Genomic DNA, 15,671 nt, shown 5'->3' on the forward strand with positions numbered 1-15,671 from the left:
CACTCCGCTTAATTCAAGGTCGTTACTTGGTTTTATGTGCTTATTTAATGATTTTATAGGTATCGAACATGTAAAAGGTAGAATCGATCGTTATGGATAGTTCAGGGTTAATTTGAAGCAATTAGGAGTTAGAAAGAGCAATCAAGATTCAACAGAGAAAAAATGTCCAAAATACCCCTGGAGGGCAACATAGCAGCGCTCAATGCTTTTTCCCGAGATCTTAATTTTGGGGAAATTGCAGGCAGCGCCATTGTGCGACATGGCTGTATGGCAAAGTGAAGGGCCACGTGTAGGCTTGCACGTGGTAGACAATAGATGCACACACGAGCACACAGTGCTGTGCTTCGATAAGGAGGCCCTTGAAGCCTAGAGCGCCGCAACACTATCCTTCAATGTTGTGGTGCCAACACGACTTCTATATACAATTTCTTTCATTTTTAGGTTGAAGGAGAGGAGAGTTAGGTTGATATCAGAGCTCTAAGCTTAATTTTGGCCATTCTTGGCCAAAACCCATGAGTTTCTTTAGATTTTGAGTTGTATTTGTATATTTTGACATTCGGATTCAAGTCTTAATGAACAATTGAAGACCCAACATCGATTTTAAAGTTTGTTGGGAATTTTGTGTGGAATTTTTGAGAATTTGATGATTGTTTTGGGATTTTTTGCTTGTTGTTGATTTCTTTTCCTTGATTGAACTTCCAAAATGAACATGCTAGTAGATTTAATTGACAACTAAATCGTTAATATTCGTATGTTCGTTTGTCCATGCTATGCATGTTATGGGTCCTAATTGCATTTAAAGCATGCTTAATTTGAGTAGCAACAGGTTAGTTAGCAATAGGTTTTAGTTATAACTATGGTTTAATTGCTACGATTCTAGGGTCATCGGTAGTAAAAGATAACAAAACCTAAGGAATGAAAATACGTTAGGTTAGATTAGGCCTATCTAGCTTAATTTTCTAATCAATCCAAGAGCTTAATGTGATTAGTTAAAAAAATAGACTTGTGTGATAATACTTAGTTAATTTATGAACCGTGTTAGAGTTTGTCCGGATTTTCGTACATTAGATTAGGCTTGATCACCAATTAACCCATGAAGATTTGCATGATAAGTCAATGTATTAATCTACAAATAGCCTAATGGTCTCTTAATCAGTGAAGGTAATCTCATATCGCTCTCCCTCTCTCTCTCTCAATCTATCTTACTTTCGGCAATTTAAATTCCCACATTCAATTTTTCTGTCAACTCAAACTCCAAAACTCCCCATTTTTACTGCTTTCCATATACCAATTTAGCTTAAGAGATTTTATCTTAGGCTTCTTATGGATTGACCCCCTTCTTACTACTGATACTACTAGTTAGTTGAAGTTATTGGTCGGTGAGATATAAATATTTTTTGATTGGCAGAGATAGGTCCACGACACCCTTTCTCTCGTCTTTTAAATTGGCATTGCATTTGTCTTGTAAACTTTAAGAGCTTCAAAAATAATTTTATTTTTCTTTGTTTCTACTTGTTTTATCATAGCAGATGATGAACGATGCATCTATTATACACTTCTTACGAGGCAAGCAACCCAACGGGATGAAAAAGAGATAAGAGAAATTTGTGAGCTTGGAAGTTGTTTATCTAAGCTTACCTTTCTTGTTTGAGATTTGCTTGTTAGGCGATTGCAGGATGTGGAGACATGTTTTGTCTGTTCACTTTAGGGTCATCGATCTGGAGCATGTCCTCAACTACAATGTACCTTTGTGCATAATGCTTGTCCCCCTTGGGAGTTGCCTTGCCCGACCTTGATGTCGATACATGCTTCTTCTGCCAACTCAGGTATGTCTTTAGAAAAATTGGTTAGGGAGCTTTCTAACAACTCTTATGAGTGTTCATAGGAATCCCTCCATAAGCAGTAGGAGTTCTTGAGCTTCTAGAAGAACAACTTTTATTCCGGATTTGAGGCTAGAACTGACCTTCAGAGCTTGAGTGACCTTGTCGCTCAAGTTTCTGAATCAGTTGGGAGGCAAGATGAACCCTTGTTACAACCATCCTCTAAGACTACCGAGTTGAGCAACAGTGATGTAACTGACATCAACCACCATGTTGAGCAGTTGATTCCTCAATCTTCATGTAACGTCCCGAGATATAGTTAAATTTAAATTAGTTTATGAAATTATTGGATTTTAATTTCGAGGCCAAAACATAGGCAATTGAATGATTTGATTGGTTTAGTTTTATTTTAGATTTTGTTTGGAAAAGATTTGAATTTTTTGGATTTAAGTGTATCTTGAAATTTAATTTAAGTGATAATTATTAGGAGTTGGATTTTTTTTAAAAGGAATTAAATGAGATTTGGTAATTAAGAAGTTGTTTTGGAGGAGGAAAAAGGGGATAAAATAAAAAAAAATATAAAAAAGAATTTAGGGTTTTTGGTTAAATATATATAGGATGGACTACCTTTGAAGTCGGTATTGTTTATATACACTTTTTAATAAAAACTCGCTATCTGTGCTTCCTGTCTATCACTACTCAAATTTGGAACTCCCTTGCTTTGGGCTGTGTTTATGAACTTTATTACTTAAGTATCACAAAACGCTTTTCGCTGGATTGAATGGAATAAAGGAGATTACTTGTGACGAAGTGCCCCATACCTGTACTAGCACTTCAATCAAACCTTTTTTTAGGAAAGGGCTAGTAGACATCTGCTTAGGTTATTAAGGCACTGCAGTCTTCTTTCTTTTTCTTTCACTCTTATGTTCTTTCCAGCTTGACTGCAGTTCTTCGTTATGGATGGGTTTTTCTTCTTGGTGCTTCCTTTCCTGCGCTTCGGTTCTATTGAGACAATAAATCACTTTCGCTTTGCTCTGTATGCGCGCTCCTCGAGTAATAGATGTTCTGTCTTTCATTATTAACATCCAATCCTCGATCAAACTTGCATTCCCCAGGCACTATGAAATGGGGGTCTTTCCTTCGCCTATCGTATGTATTCGCTTGGCTTTGTGCAAAACTAAGGGGGCATTCTGGCAGGCGCGCGCGTGTAGGAAGGCCGACCACTACATAAGCTAAAAGACAACGACTACAAGCCAAACCAGAAGTGACTCGCTTTTATTCTGGTTAGGATTGTCTATTGATAGGAATCTATAGATCGTAGTAATTTGCCAACCTCTCTAAACTGAAATACGATACAATTTCACTTCATGACACGAAAAAAAAAAGAAAGAGCTTCACTCGGTGGGCCTTCCTACGCTGACGAATGGTTCCTTTCCTTTCTCTTCTCTTCAGTCTACAACAAACAAGTGAAAAAAAAAAAGGAAGAAAGAGGTATTCTTCTCCTCTTCGTGAAGCAGCGTATGGACCTCCTCCCTCTTCTCCAGTCGCGTTCGACCGTGCCGCCCAATCAACCCACGCGCGTCCGCCGTTCGTCCTCATCTGATCGCCTTAGACGAAGTGCCAGCTGCGCCCGTATGTGTTGTCGCCCAGCCCCGGTCACCATCGAGCCTTGAGTGCCGCTCACGCTCAACTTCGACTGCGTGACGCTACCAGCCTTCGACCGCACATCTCTACCATCACGTCAATGTTGGTTATCGCCTAGCCGCGTCTTTCTTTTTTCGGTCGCCGGAGTCTTAAGGTTTGTTGTAAGAGTTACTTTTTTTGGTGTTTTTTTTTTGGGTGTTCTTGGAAACACATTAAAACTTGGGCTAAAATCTAATTATCTATCGTGGTTATGTGTAGATTTGAGGTTTGAAGGAAGAATTAGTGCAGGGTCTAGTAGTGTGAAGATTCGCTTTGGGAGTTTTTCGATAAGGTTCTCATGCTATTTTAACGTTTGAGGTCCATTATGTTACCTAAGTATGTTGTTGCAATTTTCAACCCTTGGTTGTGATGTTTGCATAGAATTGGAAGAGTGGTTTGAGGTTGAGGTACTTTTGGAATGGGTCACACCTTCGTAAGTATTGAAGTGGTGTTGGAACAAACCACGCGTGGGGTTAAGTGGTTTAAATTTTCATGGATTAAATTCGTGAATTAGAATTGAGAGTTAAATGTTAAAATTAATTTGCGGTTCATGTTTGAGGATTCGATTTAAAGTGTGTGAAACTTGGTGGTTGGTATGCTTAAATTGAATTTTGTATCTAAACTTGAGATAAGCGATTTACTACTCAAACCCATTAAGTATGTGAATGCACTGATTTTGTGTAATAGATTGAATTATATGGCTTACTATGTTGGACTGTCGAGTATATTATGGATGCTTTATGCTGTTGGATTGTTGATGACTTTTTATTGATACATAAAATTGCCATAAACTTGTTGGCATAACGATATGCTATATATGCAATTCTATGCTCATGCAATGCGATACTACTACTGATTATGCGATGTTTATTAAGATTAGGTAGTATGCCCTATTGTGTCATAAGTTTCCTTACGATGTAACCAAGTATAATTTCATCGCAGATTTCTTGGTGTGATCCGAGGTCGAACACAGGAAAATACGGTACCGGTTAATGCGATAATTACATGATGTTATGCGACTGGTTTTTCAATACTTTGATAAAGTGTTTTTTTACAAAAGTAATTACATAAAATAAAAGGAAAGTAAAATGCGTTGAAAATACAGTAAACCTAAGCTAGATGTATTCGATACAGGTTCTATGTACAAAATGCTAAGAGTGGGGCTAGCTGTGAAGGCTGTGCAAGGACATGGTTTGCGGCGACAAGTCTTGTGCTGAGAAAAGAAAAGAAAGATAAGTATACAAATGAACGCAAGTTCTTAATGAAAGTAAAGATACAAATACTGTTCCCTTTTTCTCATGGCGTACACCTTTCAGTGATCGATCGCATCTCCCGCATGTCTGCGTTGAAACTAGAGTCCAACGTAATGAACGCAAGGTTGCTTCCATGTCTGAAAGTACTACTCGCTTTAGTTAACGCACTCTCTTGACCTTCTCTCGATAGATCAGAATGACATCTTCACTTCTGCTCTCACAGGTGAAGATGCCGTTCAACATGCTTTAGCTAAACGTATTACATAACTTTAATTTACATTAAGTCTATGGATATTCATAGTACATATCAAAAGATTAAGAAAACATAGTGGAGAAAGTGAATAATGGGTGCACAGTGAAAGATAGAAGATGAGTAATGAATATGATCAAAACTACTTATATTTCTATTAAAAGTTTGATACATGATGATTGAACAGAAAGATGAAAGAAACATGAAATACGTAGAGAAGGGTAGAGAAAGGACAATCAGGCGTCAATGTCTTGGTCACCGATCGATAAAGATCTGCTTGCCAGTTATGGTTGGAATAATGGTAGGGAGAGCTTCCTTCTTAGGCTGGCTCCTCCGGTAGCAGAGTCCTTGAACAGAGCTTCGCTTGGGGATATTGATAGGATGGATCTGAGATTACACCTTTCGGCCTTATCTCTTCTTCTTCCCAGATCTTACTTTGTAGCACTCAGCTAAGCCCTTTTCTCTCTTTAATCCTACAACACTTTGCCCAGATCGAATAACATCATTTCTCATTGAATCCTCTGGGGTATTTATAAAACTTTGACTCTAGCCAAGTGGTCCCCACTGTTGGTTATGGAAATTTCGAAGATGAAGGGATTTTTTTCCTTCTGTTATGCAATCCGACCGTCAAATGTGCACAATCGTTAGTTATACATGTGTCTTGATCTCCCAATCTTGCGTTGCTCCTTTGTTCACTCGATCATTGATTCGCATACGGTGTTTGCTTTTATAACCACTTGTGGTTGTCATGTAGATCAGGATCAACCATTGTATTATGCCGTTTCTTCAATGAATGTCTGCGTGATGACGTTCGATGGGCACAATGGTGATAGAGATACGTTGATGAAGTTCTCACGAGCCTTGGGCGTAAGTGGTGACTCTAATCTTCCTACAAAACAGAGTAAATTTTCACCATATTCTCCATCTTTTGGCGTTAGTGGATTTTATTGCAAGCATTTGAAATTATTATCAAACTAGGTTAATTTTCCTACAATTAGCACATAATTCTTCAATTTTGGCCGCAATATCTAGATAAGGTGGCATAAATAACTTGTATTTCTACAAGTTATCAGTTGTATGTCCTAAAACTCCTAGTTTGTAAGATTAAATATATTTTGTTTTCAATAAATATGTTATTGTGGTTTTGTTCAATAAAATTGTTATTAAATATGTAAATTGTACTAAATCCAATAAACTTAGATCCATGACTATTACATTTTATGTGGAGACATAAGGGTGGATCAAATTCGAGTAGATAGCCAAATGGTATATAAGTATACAGATAAGGCTGGATACCTTATTTTGGAAAGGGATACCTTATTTTGGAAACACTATCAGATGAGACCTACTTTGTACTTTGTACAACCAATGTGATCCTGAATCGTTCATGTGAGACATGTGAGTGGGGGCGTCCTATGCAACAAATTTTATAAGACCGGACCAAGAAATAAGTTACTCTTACTTTATAATGTTGTTTACTGTTTAAGACTGACTATTTCAAAGTAATGGCCTAGGTAATTTGACCTTAATCTTGAGCTAACTATGAACTTCTATTTATTTGAGATTGTCTTTAGATTTGCATGGGAGAGTTGACTCGACCGCGCCGACTCAATAAGCCCCCAATTTCAGGGGTAAGGCTAGGTAGATAATTAGAGATAAGACCGGGTAGATAATTGGAGATATAGGGTGTAAGACGGAATTCATTCCTACCCGGTTATCGGGATAGTAAAGAGGTTATTCCCTTAAGTGCTGACTCCGAGTCTTGAACAAGGGACCCACCCTCTCATTGACCCGAGAGAGACTCGGTTTGGTGATTGGATTACAAACCAATTGTTCATGAGAGGATCCCAGTTGTTATTATGGACAATCTGTGAAGGGTTGGCTTACTGATTATGATTATATTGAGTAGACAGAAATATGTTTACAGAGAGAGGAGTGCAACTACTGGGCTTTAGTGGAGTGACCTGGTAGCTAACAATTGTTGATTAATTTGGTTTAAAGAATTTAGCCAATTAATCTCGGATCGTTGCAGCCCATGATCTAAAGGTCAATTAGGTCTCTACTAGCTTATAAATGGACTAAACCTTAGAATAGTGGGATGAGAGAATTTGAAACGTTCAAATTTGAATTACGCGAATTATTAATTATATGTGATATGATTGAATGTTTAGTAATCGAATTAAATGTAATTAGAGAGTTGGAAAATATTTAAAAAAGATTTAAATATTAATTACATGAATAGGGATTCATGTTAGGAATTGGTGTTTTATTAATTTAATATTTGATATTACATTAATTTAATATTTGATATTAAATCAATTAATTTAATTATATTGTTTAATTGAATATAATTGATTTTATTTAAAATTAATGTTTATTATTATTAATTATTGAATTAATATTATTGTTTTTTTCCAAATTTTATTTTTGAAATTAGATTTCAAAAATAAGAATATTGAATTGGTTTAATTCAATTAAAAATGGAAAAAATTGAATTAGTGAGAAATTCCCACTTTTTCCACTCATTAAAACACCTCACTATCCACTAAAATTAGTTGAAATTTTGATGTCATGCTGATATGCATTGTAATAGCATGCATAATTTGTTTAAATCAATTTGCTAAATATTTTTCATGCAATTGATTTTAAGAGAAAATGGTTTCTCTCTCAAGTTCTTCACCAAACACTAAAAACCTTTCAAAATTCCCTTACTTTCACTTAAAACTCATTTTAGATCCCACGATCCAATCTAAGGTCTTAGAGAAGAGTAGGAAGATCAAGTGGTGGTCTCCAAGTCTTGGAGAGGAGATTGCAGCTGGATTTGAAGCTTCAAAGGTGAAATTTCTGAAATCCTATTCCTTATTAAGAACATGCTTGCTTGTTTACTCAAATTCATTGAATTAGAATCCTTAATGATTATGTTTGCTTTCGCATGTTGAATGTCAACTCCTTCAATTGGTATCAGAGAATGATTTAAGCATCCAATTTGTGTTAGTTTTAGCTTGGTGGGTGATTTTCATAGGTTGTATGAAAATGCTAGTTGATATGGATAATTTAAGTTTTGGCATTTATTTTCTCTTCAATTAAATGTTAATTGTTGTAATTGGCTCTTTGTTTATTGGTCTTAATGTGTGAATAAGAGTTTGTAAATTTGTTAGAGTCAATACTGTTGCAATTAGATTGTAATTTAAGAAAGAAGCAAGAAAGATCAGCTGCAGAAAACTTGAATTGAAGCCACTGCCTTGCAGCGTTGCAACGTTGCTCTTCGTTCAACCTAGATCAAAGAGGATGTCCTCATGACATTGCAATGTTGGGATGAAGCGTTGCAACACTATTCATCCCAGCCTAGAAGACGCGTGTGCGACCTAATCGGCGGTTCAAGTGAATCGGTTCAGTCGGTTTGAGCCTTAGAGGTTTGGTTCAACCAGGTTTTGGCCGGTTCAACCCTTTTTAGAGCCTTGGAGGTTCGATTCGGATGTTCGGGTCTGGTTTAAGTCAGTTCGTGAAGTCCAGAGGCAGTTCAAAGAAGTTTTAATTATTATTATAATAATTTAGACTATTTGTTTGCTTGGAATGCCAAAACTGGTCCATATCAATATATGTTTAATTATTTATGCATTATGAATGTATGTTATAATTAAATAAATCTTGTATGTACATATGGTATGCCATGTAGATTTAAAATTCCACCATAGGAAGCATGTAGCATGCATTGAAAGTATGTTATAAAAGGTTATAATATATAGTATGCATGTTTAAGGTTTCAAATGTTTAATATAGAGTGTTCTATTAAATCCTGAAATGCTTGATGTATGTTATGAAGGAAATCAAACACGAGGATTTCCATGAGCAGCGGAAGGGATTGTTCCAAATTCCATTCAGATTGAACACAATCACTTACCGTCTTAAAACGGAAACTAACAAGTCATGCATATACAGAAATTACAACATGTTAAATGATGATACAAGGGATAGAGGATGCATACATTTGAAGAACCATTCTTCAAGAATCCCTTAAACAATCTACAAAGTGTCCAAAGACAGCAACATACGAACGCCACGATCACCACACGAATAGCCAACAGCTCCTCGAACCCAATTGAGTCTAACTCGATCCACAAACTTAATAAGGACACCACTACAATGGTTACCTTGGTATTCTCAATGTGAGCATCAAGGAGTTGTGGGCTTAGTTTGATCTTGGCTTGAGGAAGAGACTGGAGGTCTACGATCAAGTAGACGATCGAGCAAGTGAGAGATAAGAAGCAGGTCTATCGCATCGATGATGTGCTTGATCGTTTAGTAAACGACAGCCTATTGTATAGACTTAGCCAAACGATCGTGTAGCAATGATCAGTTGAATGACTATCGTATAGTCAACTCTAAGCGATCGCTTAGCTGATCGTGTAGTCTCTCAATGCTATCGCTTGAGAAACTTTTTCACTTGATAGCTTATCTCTGTGAGTACTTTCCGAATGAAATAATTTCTAAATTTAGGAAAACAATTTTCCTTTTTATCTCATGGTTACCATAAAACTTCCGACAACATCCCACTCAATCGGTTATTAGAGAAAAAGAAATCAATTAATATATTATAAATAAATATGATAACCAACTTATCATATTATATTTATAACCTATAGTTTTAAAATTTCATCTCATGAAACATATAAACCATAATTCTTTTTCTATTTTATGGTACTTAATGTAAATCATATTTACATTAATTCCTCCACTTGATGTATCTCATACATCACACCAATTATATCATATATAATTGACTTTCCTTTTGTTAATTTGAACATTTCAAATCAACCCCAAAATCTGATTCTCAACTTGAACCCATTTAGCTACCAAGAGGACCTTATGGACCTGTGGCTTGAAGCTCCAACGGTACGTGAATAGCTGACTAAACTCTTTAGTCACGGGATCCATCATCCGTTAACTGTCGAAAACTCCACTAAAGACCAACAACTACACTTTTTTCACTACAGATATATTTCTGTATCCATATCAACCAATCAACAATGCGATAACCCTTCACAAATCGCTCATAAGTACAGCTAGAACAATTTAACATTTTGTCCCTATAGTTACATCTAACTCTTTAAGTATCTCTGATTCCTCTAATGAATAATAATTCATAGTCCTACTATGACTGGGTCCTCTCTTCCAAAGAGAGGATGTAGCCAATATGTTCAAGACCCAGAATCAGCCCTTAAGGGAGCAATCTATCTACTTACCCCTACTTCGGAAAAGGAGTGAATTTCATTTTGTGTAATTGAATTCCCAACTCCCCAATCAGAAAAATCCCCAAAAAGTTAGGCTTGTTGAGTTGTCAATCTGGCCACTCTCACCCATACTAATTAAAGGACCGCCCTCATAAGTAGGAGTTCCCAAAATACTTAAGATTAAGGTCACGTCACCTATGATCGTTTTAGTGAGATGTAAGTCTCAATTATTAACGACGTTATATAAAGAGACTAATCATCTCATGGTCCGGTCTTATACAAAATTTTTGTATATGACACCCCCGCTCGCATGTCTTCACATGAATGGTCATAATCAGACTATATGTAGTAGTTTACAATATTTGTAAACCTCTACAAAGCGGGCCGTATCCGTAGCGTCACCAGGATAAGGTATCTCTCCTTTATCCTTATACTACAGACCATTTAGGTTATTTCTTAAGGCATGATCCACTTGTATATCTCATCTACATGCTTAAATTTACATAAAATAACCACGAATCTTTGTTTATTGGATATGAGTAAATGCAAATAAAATAACTTTTATTTTATTAATAACAATGTGTACAATGTTTACAAACTACGAGACTTCGAGAGAATTAGGATATCAATCCCAACAATCTCCCACTTGTCCTAATGCCTCGGGAGACTAATGTATAATACATGAAGAAACAATACAATATACAATAAACTAGGGCACACTTTATACCTCAGTATCATCTCCCACTTGCCCTAGACCAAATGTCGCATGTCTTGTAGATCCAAACTCTCTAAATGACCTTCGAGCACTTTAGTCATGAGGGCCTTTGTAAACGGATCAGCAATGTTATGCTTCGACGCGATCTTCGTGACAATCACATCACCGCGATGCATAATCTCCTTGATCAAATGATATTTCCATTTGATATGCTTGCCTCTATGATGACTCCGAGGTTCCTTAGAATTCGCCACAGCTCTGCTGTTATCACAATAGAGTGTGATCGACAAAGACATATTTCAAACAAATTCTAAATCTGTAAGAAACTTCCTAAGCCAAACAACCTCTTTAGCAGCTTCACAAGCGGCTACGTATTTAGCTTCTATAATGGAGTCCGCGATGCATATTTGCTTGATGCTTTGCCAAACTACAACCCCTCCATTCAGAGTGAACACTGACCTTGATCTCGATTTCTAAGAATCTCTATCAGTCTAAAAGTCAGAGTCCGTGTATCCTATAAGGATAAAATCCTTATCTCCATACATGAGCATATAGTCTCTCGTTCTCTAAAGATACTTGAGAATCGTTTTGACCGCCATCTAGTGATCTAATCCTAGATTGGAATGATAACGACTGACAATCCCTACTGCATAGTAAATATCAGGTCTAGTACATAACATTGCATACATTAAGCTTCCAACAATCGAAGCATAGGAAATTCGTCTCATTCCCAATTGGTAGGATATCATCCACATACAGTACCAGGAAAGCTACTGAGCTGTTATGATTTTCTTATAACCACAAGGCTCATCAACATTCTGATCAAAGCCAAACGATTTGACCGCACTATCAAATCTAATGTTCCACGATCTAGATGCCTGTTTCAGCCCATAAATGGACCTATTAAGCTTGCAAACTTTTTGCACTTGATCTGGAACAATGAACCCCTCTGGTTGAGCCATGTAGATAGTCTACTCAAGATTACCATTCAGAAAGACAGTCTTGACATCCATTTTCCATATCTCATAATCATAAAATGTGGCTATGGACAGGAGTATCCTGATAGACTTCAACATGACAACAAGTGAGAAAATTTCCTCGTAGTCCACTCCCTCAACCTGGGTATAACCCTTTGCCACGAGTCTAGCCTTAAAGGTTTGCACTTTTCCATCTACACCTCGTTTTCTCTTGTACATCCACTTACACCCTATAGGTTTTACCCCAACAGGTTGATCCACAAGTTCTCAAACAATATTGAAGCACATAGACTCCATTTCCTGGTTCATGGCTTTAATTCACTCATCTTTGTCAACATCCTCCATTGCTTGCTTTTAAGACAATGGATCCTTGATCCCATCATCAGACATTATATTTTGGGCTTCAATCAAACCCATGTAGCAATCTGGTGGGTTCATAACTCTCCCACTATATCGAGACAGTCTCAACTCTTGAGATGGTTGGCTAGATGAACCGACATCAATAACTCTTGTTGATTTATTAATCTGTTCAACAACCCTTGTTGAACCCTCAGTAGTCTCACTAGAAATCTCATGTAAAACAAGTTCATTCCATGGTTTATGATCTCTGATGTGGTCTTCTTCCAAGAATATAACATTTATCGACACAAACATCTTATTCTCACTCGGATCATAGAAGTATCCACCCCTCGTTTCCTTGGGGTAGCCTATAAAGAGGCAAACTTTCGAACGTGGTCCCAACTTCTTTAGATTAGCCACAAGCACGTGGGTCGAACATCTCTAAATTCTAAAGTGGCATGAACTATCTATACAACCTCTCCTGAAGTGGCGTAAACTACCTTTACGACCTCTCCACAACTCAAAAGGTGTTTTAGAAACACTTTTTGAGAGAACGTTGTTCAAAATATAACATGCAGTCTCCATTGCAAATCCCTAAAACGAGTTGGAAGATGAGCATAACTCATCATAGATCGAACTAGGTCTAACAAGGTTCTGTTTCTCCTTTCTGATACACCATTCTGTTGAGGTGTACTTGGGGCCGAGAGTTGGAACTTGATTCCATGTTCTATCATATAGTTCTGGAATTCGAGGTCCATATACTCTCCACCCCGATCAGATCGTAGTGTTTTTATCTTCTTACCTAACAAGTTTTCAACTTCAGCCTTATACTTCTTGAACTTGTCAAGAACTTCACACTCATGTTGCATTAGGTATAGATACTCGTATCTTGAATAATCATCTTGATACTGGGGTATGCCCTAGTTTATTATTGGGATTGGTGTCCTAATTCTCCCAGAGTCTCGTTGTTTTGTAAAGATACACATTGTTTAATGAATAAAATAAGTGTTATTTAATTCTAGCATTTACTCATATCCAATAAATAAAGCTCCTTGGTTATCTTATGTGAACTTAAGCATGTATATGTGATACAAGTGGATCATGCCTTAAGTGATAACCTAAATAGGTCTATAGGATAAGGATTAAGGTGGGATACTTGATCCTGGTGACACTACGGATACGACCCACTTTGTAGAGGTTTGCAAGTGTTGTAAACTACTACAGATGGTAGATCCTGACCATTCATGTGGAGATGTGCGAGTGGGGGTGTCCTATATAAAGAGTTTGTATAAGACTGGACGACGGGATGATTAGACTCTGTATATAACGTCGTATATATTAGAGACTTGCATCTCACTTAAACGACCATAGGTGACACGACCTCAATCTTGAGTGTTCTAGGAACTCTTGCCTTTGAGGGCAGTCCTTTGATTAGTATGGGTGAGAGTGGCCAGATTGCCAACTCAATATGCCTACCTTTTTTAGGACTTGTTTGATCTGGGAGCTGGGAACTCAATCCACAAGATGGAATTCACTCCTTTCCCAAAGCAGGAATAAGTAGAGAGATTGCTACCTTAATGGCTGATTCCGGGGGTTGAAAATAGTGACCACACTCTTTAGAAGAGAAGACTCAGTCATAGTAGGACTATGACTTATGTTCATTAGAGGGATTAGTGGTACTTAAGGAGTTAGATATAACTACAGGGGCATAACGGTTATTGGCCCAACTATACTTACGAGTGATCTATGAAGAGTTGTCGCACTGTTGATTGGTTAAGATGGACACATAATATATCTGTGGTAAGGAGAGTTCAACTGTCGGTCTTTAGTGGAGTGCCTGGCAGTTAATGGATGGTGGATCCCTTGACTAAAGAGTTTAGTCAGTTATTCACATACCGTTGGAGCTTCGAGCTACAGGTCCATAAGCTCCTCTTGGTAGCTCAATGGATTCAGTTGAGGATCAGTTCTTGGTGTTGATTTGAAATGTTTAAATTGACAAGAGGTATTTTGATTATATATGATATAATCGGTATGATGTATGAGATACATCTAGTGGATGATTGATGTAAATGAGATTTACATTAAGTACCATGGAATAGAAAAAGAACTATGGTTTATATGTTTCATGAGATGAAATATTAAAACTATAGGTTATAAATATAGTACGATAAGTTGGTTATCATTTATATTTATAATAATATTAATTATTGAATAATTAATTCTTTTTCTTTAATAACCAATTGAGTGGGTGGTTATTGGTGATTCATGGTAACCATGAGATAAAAGAAAAATTGTTTTCCTAATTTTAGTAAGTTTTTACAAAAGGTAAAAAATTGTTTTTGAGTTTTCTCTCTCGCAAAAAGAAACTCAAGGAGCTTGTCAAGTACATACAAATTTCTAAACGACAGCTTAAGCAAAGTAAACGATCGTGTAATGTTTTGTAGGCGATAGACACTAAGCTAAACGATCGCTTAGCTTTTGCTAGACGACCGTTTAGCTTTAGCTAAACGATTGGGCATCAACCTATGCGATAGGTTTCTGTCTTCTCCCACTTGCCCAATCATGTACACGATTGTTCATTCCTCCTTCATCTGCCTCATTCCAAGTCCACACAGAGCCCACCCTTTGGATTCTCACACCGAGAATACGAGGTATTCTTCTTCGTTGAGAACTGTATCACCATGCTTTGAAGCTTCATCACAAATGACTTGATTAACTCAAACTTTTTGAATTACAGACTCAATTGCAAAGTTAATTACGCCCAAAAACACAGGAGCCTTTACCAATTAACACTTTGTAATTAAAGAAAGCTTTAACTAATGATAATTAGACCCGAAACATTCATCAACTCATCCATAAATGCAGAAAACAATTAACCACAAATATAGAAAACCATTGCAACTGTAAAATTGAGTTCAAAACAGAGTTGTAATTTGGAATATCAGAACAACCTGGCTTTGATATCAATTGAAGGAAATCGAATCCGAGATTTCCATGAGTAGCGAAAAATAAATCATTCCAAATTACAATCATGAATGAAACTTACAAATTACATTCGTACAGAAACATGCGGTTATACAATCAATATAGAAATTACAACACGATAACTACAAATGAACAAGGCGAAAGCTACAAAACATTTGTAGACTCGTCTCCATGCTCCTTGCTCACGAACGCTCAAACACAACCTCGAATGCTTGAACAACACGATCGTAACACTGCATGAACATTTCGCGCTCGTCTTCAGCGATCGCCTCGTTCATGAACACTTCAGCAATACGAACGGCCTCCATAGAACCTCGATGGTGTCGAGTTGAGTATGACACCACCAAGAAGGTTACCTTGGTATTCTCGGTGTGAGAATCTAGAGGGTGGGCTATATATAGACTTGGAATGAGGCAGA

Source organism: Benincasa hispida, chromosome 9 (genome assembly GCF_009727055.1).
Source record: "Benincasa hispida cultivar B227 chromosome 9, ASM972705v1, whole genome shotgun sequence".
NCBI classification, from domain to species: Eukaryota; Viridiplantae; Streptophyta; class Magnoliopsida; order Cucurbitales; family Cucurbitaceae; genus Benincasa; species Benincasa hispida.